A 6,373-nucleotide genomic window follows, 5' to 3' on the forward strand; every position below is an offset into this window, starting at 1 on the left:
ATGGTACAACAAAAACAAGGGTTTCAAGAATTATAATTCAAAAAAGTATTCCAAAGTATCCTATGATCTCAATCCTGTAGCTAAAAGAATAAAGTCATTAGAATATTCTCAAAAAAGTTTTTCCCAAAATGCAGTTCCTAAGAATAATAAGTCAAAGGAACGCAATCAAAAAAATCCAGGCACACAAAAACAAAAGTGTTTGAACAGGTATTACAAGAATTGGAGATGCAATATTACATAAAACAAAAGATAAATTTTTAAAACTTAAGCTTTCTGATAATGAAATGGATAAATTAAAGATAGCACTAAATAAAAAAAATGAGAGGTGTCTAAATGATTATTACGAACGTAATTATGGTCAAATGTTGTATAGATTACGTTCTAATTATTCATTAGCTGCACCAAGTAGTAAAGGAAAGGAATATTATTAATTTATTAAAATTAAAGAAGCATTATATTGCAGCCCTGAAATAGTTGATGATTCATTGCTATCAAGTATGAAAGGTTGAGATTTTGAGAACACATCGTATGACAGTAAATGTAATGCTGCATCAAGTATATTGTTAGAATCAGTTTTGAATAACAGATGCCACAAAGTAGGCGTATTGATACGTGCATGAAATAGCATTAGGAAATTGAAGTTGAATAGCTTTAGTGACTTTGGTGAGCAATATCACGCAAAAAATTGTGAGCCTTTTTTTATGAATCTGCATAGTTATATCCGAATGATGATTTTGATAGCCAATTAGATAGTCCAATTGCAATCTCTGTTGATACAAATGGCATCTGTTATGTAGCAGGGATTGATGTGTCATGCATTGAAAGAGTAGAAGAATGTAGTGATAGTGATTCTGAAGATGACAATTTGATAATAATAGATGGTATACCAATGAGAGATAGCCTACCCTCAAATGCCTGTGTACAGACAGGTGCAAGCCTCTATTAGAGAGTGACATTAGTTCTATTATTGAAGTTAGATGATATTTTGATGAACCTCTTAAAGAATTGAGGAAGCATTTAGATGCATGTGATAATTGTCCTAATAATCATTATATGACTAGATCCCTGCACGTTGAAGAAATAGATCAAGTGCATGAACATGATTTTTGTGATAATGCAAATGTAACGATAATTGTGAAAAAAGATGAAAATAATGTTGAAAAATATTTTAAATATTCAGAAATTGCTTGTGAAAGGATAGGCCATCCTATTATGTGTAGTAATCAAAATACTGAATGTAAAAGCATGCTGCATATTATACGCAATGCATCTCTTCATTATTCTTTGTTGAGACGGCTTTTAAAACTCTTTTATGTTGCTAGAAATGCCCATTTAACAATAGATATTATTGATACTTCTCTTGCTGATGGCAATGTAGCATAATTTATAGATTTAAAAATTAATGAAGCCGACGAGACTGAATTTGATAATGTGTATTACGCTATAAATGATGGTGAAGAAGACCCATTTAGAATACCCAACTTAGACACTGTACTTTATTTTCAGTATTCAGATGCTATTGATGAATTTAAGAAAGCTTTGTCTGATCAGGCTGTTAATGCTTGTTGTAGCTGTGAGAGGCTTTTAAGAAAGAATCTGTCACTGAAGCTAAAAATTTAGATAGTGATGTTTGGAATATCCTATTACATTACATTAGAGAGAATGATCCTACAGCAATAAGTAAAGTTATGTATATTTGTAATCATTGTAAACCTATTATTAGGAGAGACTGCCTCAGCTCTGATAAGCAGAGATTGTTGGATGTTGCATGTGAACGTGAAGCATCAGTCTGGCTATCAGCCCTTCCACTAAGTGATCATGGATTTGATTTGAATAAAGGATCATTTAGAGACTCTATCTGTATTAGGTATGGCTGGCAGTTACAGGATTTACCATCTTCGTGTGTCTGTGACTCGTCTTTCACAGTTGACCATGCTTTGTCCTGTCCAATGGGTGGTTTTCCAACATTACGTCATAATGACCTGAGGGATCTAACTGCTTCATTGATGAGTGAGGTCTGTAGCAATGTTTCTAGGGAGCCAGCTTTACAACCTATCTCAGGGGAGTCGATCACTGTTTCCACTGTGGATGGTGATGGAGCTAGGGCTGATGTTGCGGCAGATGATTTCTGGGGAACTTCCCATCAGAGAGCCTTTTTTGATGTGGCTGTTGTAAATCCTTTCTCTGATTCATACAAGGGCCTCGATTTACCAGCTGTATATAGGAAAGTGGAAGCTAGAAAAAAAAGGAAATATGATGTACGTATCAGGGAAGTGGAGCATGGTTGTTTCTCACCTCTTGTTTTTTCCACCAATGGCGGGCTGGCTCCTGTATGTGATGTAGTTTTTAGATGAATTGCATTACTGACAGCTGACAAACTTAACAAACCGTACAGTTCAGTAATCAATTTCATCAGATGCAAATTATCATTTTCAATTTTAAGATCAACAATTCGGTGTGTAAGGGGTACAAGGAGATTAATATATAGGCCCAGTGACTGTGACATTGATGTAGCAATCTCTGATGCTCGACTTCAATGTCACTAACATATTAATAAAGATTATTATTATTATTATTATTACTAATTTCACTTATAAACTCATTACTACTGATTTCTGATCCTATTTCAAATTCATTTTATTATTATTATATTTTTTTTATGGGCTATTGCCTTAGGTATTTTTCAGAAAAAAAAAAATTATTAGGAAAAAATGAAGTTCCATCACGTTTTGTGCTCAATGGGTTAAAGTGTGAGCCACTACCCAAAGAATTGGAAAATTTGGATCCTTTAAGTTGCCAGTTAATACAGAGAGCCAAGTGTTTCCAGACAATTGTTAGGCTAGGCACACACACCTTAAAAGTGCCTACGTATAATTCTTTGAAGGCTCTTAAACGTACAATGTTTCATTTACCACTTCCATTAGAAAAAGCCATGGAATTTCTAAATGAGATTGGTCTAGATTCTAATCATTTGCCTAATCCAGAACTTTATATTATTATTAATGGACAGCCTACTAAATCAAATAATGTCTGGCGTAGCCTAGTTGATGTAAATTAAAAAAGCAGTACTAAGAAAATTAAAAGAAATAAATTGGCTTCATAGAAACGTAGATGATGATTGAATTGACGAATCGTCTAAAAATGTTATACAAGTAGTCAGCAATACTACTTGTAAAATGCTTGAAAAAGCAAATGATCAACATTTAGAAGGCCTTTCGGCATATACAATTAGAAATTTTGATAGTAAAATTGCAACAGGTTCTACTATCAGTCAATATAAATTAATGAATGTAAAAGAAGCGCCTATAGACAATAGGCAAGAGCATCTTGATTTGTTTTGCTTTCCTACTTTATTTCCAACTGGACAATATGGAGAGCATCATCCCAGACAAAGCTATCCAGCACAGACTTTATCATTTAGTGAATGCATATAATCAAGAATTTTAAACAAAATTTCCCGATTTTGTAGAAATCATTCATATTGTTTGCACTATTACAGATTAAAATTAACAACACCTTAAAAACTGGCATATATAATTTATTAATAACATCAAGGGGCAACATTGGTCAAACTGTTGCTGAAACATTAGAAAAAATAAATGTCTTCGATGAAGAATTTGAGGGCAATTTAAGTACAATGTTGGCTCCAGTACGGGGCACAAATCAATATGATTGCTAAGTATGGCTCACCAACACTTTTCCTAAAGTTAAGTTGTGCTGAATATGATTCAGTTGATATAGCGCAATATTTAAGAAAAGTAAAACATGCTCCACAATCATATAGTATTTCTAGATTATGTACTGAGGACCCTGTTTCAGTATCGCGACAATTTTCATACAAATTTAAGGATTTCTTTAACATAGTCATTCTCCAGAGAGGTGTTCTAGGCAAAGTAGAACAATATTATATTAAAAAAGAGTATCAATTGCGTGGAGCGCCTCATCACAATCTCCAATGGATTGAAAATGATCTTGTTATCGGTATCAATTATCCAGAAGAAGTCTGTTCTTTCATACAAGATAGGATTACCTGTCATATACCAGATAGTAATACGTTGCCTGATTTAAATTTTTTGGTCACAAATTACCAAATGCACAAGTGCAGCAAATACTGCAAGCAAAATATTAAAATTGTCAAGACCTATGTATCTAGATGCCGATTTGATTTTCCTTTACCAGTACCACAGTATTTGCATCAATGATTTAGAAAACAGCTTGAAATCATGCAATAAAATATATTATCTCAAACAAAATGAAAAAGAAGCTCGAGTCAACGACTATAATCCTTTACTGCTGAAATTGTGGTGTGCAAATATGAACTTGCAATACATAGCAGAGAGGAGTCTTTCCTTAACAGAGTATGTAACTGGATATCTCACTAAAGCAGAAAAGAGTCATGCACAGGACTTATGGGATGAAGTCAGCAGTTGTGACAACGTATGCAGAAGGCGTTAGAAAATTGGCCAAAAATTACTTTGAGCTAAAGAAGTAGGACTATATGAAGCTAGCGATCTTCTTGGTGAAAGTTTATACATGACATCAGTAACTGTACAGTACATTAATGTGTACTTGCCTCATCAGAGGAGTAGAAAAATCAAAAACTATTCAAATTTAACTAAAATGGATCGATCTTGGAACGACATTTTTAATCCTAGCATAATTGAAGACTTTTATTGAACAAGACTGAATAACATGGAAGATGTATCTCTTTATAAATTTGTTGCTAATTACAAATTTCATGAAATGGGAGAAAATGAAGAAAGAGAATACAAACTTCGATCAAAGCCAGTCCTTCCAAACCATAAGAAATTTAATCCTATGCAAGAAGCGGAAAGACGATTTTTATTACTCGCTAATATTTTAATTTTATCCTTTTAGAGACGAGAGCACACTTGTAATGGAAGGAAAAACAATGGAAGAAGCTTTTAGGCGTCACAGAGAAGCTTCTGTACGTCACATTGAAAATCATTTCAACAAACTACAGAAATTATTAGAAGCTGAATGTAATTGGAAGAAAATAGTCAATGCAAGAAATAAAGCCTTTTCAGTGAAGAAGAACTTCCTGATATCAAGGAATATGATGAGCCTCAATTACTGGGTGAAATAATGGAAGCAGTAGCTGATTTTGCTGACATGCACATAAATGTACCTAATTTAACATTAGAGCAAAGAGAGGCAATGCTTAATGTGGATCAAAAAAGAATTTTTGATAAAATTAAGAGTCATCTTATATGTCAAAAGAACGTGAAGTCTTAATAAAGAGTCTTCAAGACTACATACATTAAAAAATATCAAACCACTAAGAATGTTTATTAGTGGTGTCGGTGGAACTGGTAAATCGTTTTTGATAGACGCAATAAAATGCCTAGTGGATGACATATGGCATCCAAAAAGTGGTGAAATTATGTGTGCTATAGTAGCACCAACAGGTATAGCCGCATTTAATGTAGTTGCACTAACAACACATTGATTATTTCAGCAACCGATAGAGCATGAGGGAAAGACAGCAGGATATTGGGCTTTGAGTAAACAAGCTCAGAAAAAATAATAATGAACTTCAAAATTTAAAAATTATAATAGTAAATGAGGTATCTATGGTATCCAATCTAAATTTAGCATACTTACACATGCGCTTAGAATATATATTGGTTCCAAAAATATTTTATTTGTAGGTGACCTCTTACAATTGCCACCAGTTAATGGTAGGCCAGTATTTCAAAAAATTAGCAACAAACTACTAATCACTAGACTTGGAGTAGCAAATGCAGTAAACATATGGAAAGAAACAATAGAATATGATGAACTAACAATCAATGAGCGACAAAAAGGAGATGAAACTTTCTTTAAGATGGTTGATTGGCTGTCTGATTGATGAAACTATTGATACGCTTAAGAGTCGCGTATTTAAGGTTTCGTTACATGAAAAATATAAGGAATTGGAAAGTGAAGAAACAAATCCTCCAATTTGCCTATTTTCTAAAGTAGATGCCTGCAAAAAAATCAATGAATTAATGTTAGAAAGTCTAGAAACTGAGAAAATAGAATTATCATGTGTTGATGTTGTTGATGAAAGTGGCAGCACAGCAAAATTTGACAAAAAACAAGAAAAAGAATTAGAGAAGCAAAAGATCAAACAAGCAAAACAGCTGGTAAATTTAATGTCAAAGATGATGATAGTTGTAATAGTCTGATTGTATCTATAAAACTCTCAAGCATTAAATGTAAACCGAAAGATGATAAAACAAAGTGTATCATAAATTTGACAATTAAAGTAGTAGTCTGATAGTATCCTTAAAACTCTCAAGCATTTGATTAAAGACATGTAATCGAAAAAAGATGATGTCATTATTACTTATGACAAGCCATACAATCC

The sequence above is a fragment of the Amphimedon queenslandica genome, unplaced genomic scaffold (assembly GCF_000090795.2).
Source record: "Amphimedon queenslandica unplaced genomic scaffold, v1.1 AMPQUscaffold_13376, whole genome shotgun sequence".
Lineage (NCBI taxonomy): Eukaryota > Metazoa > Porifera > Demospongiae > Haplosclerida > Niphatidae > Amphimedon > Amphimedon queenslandica.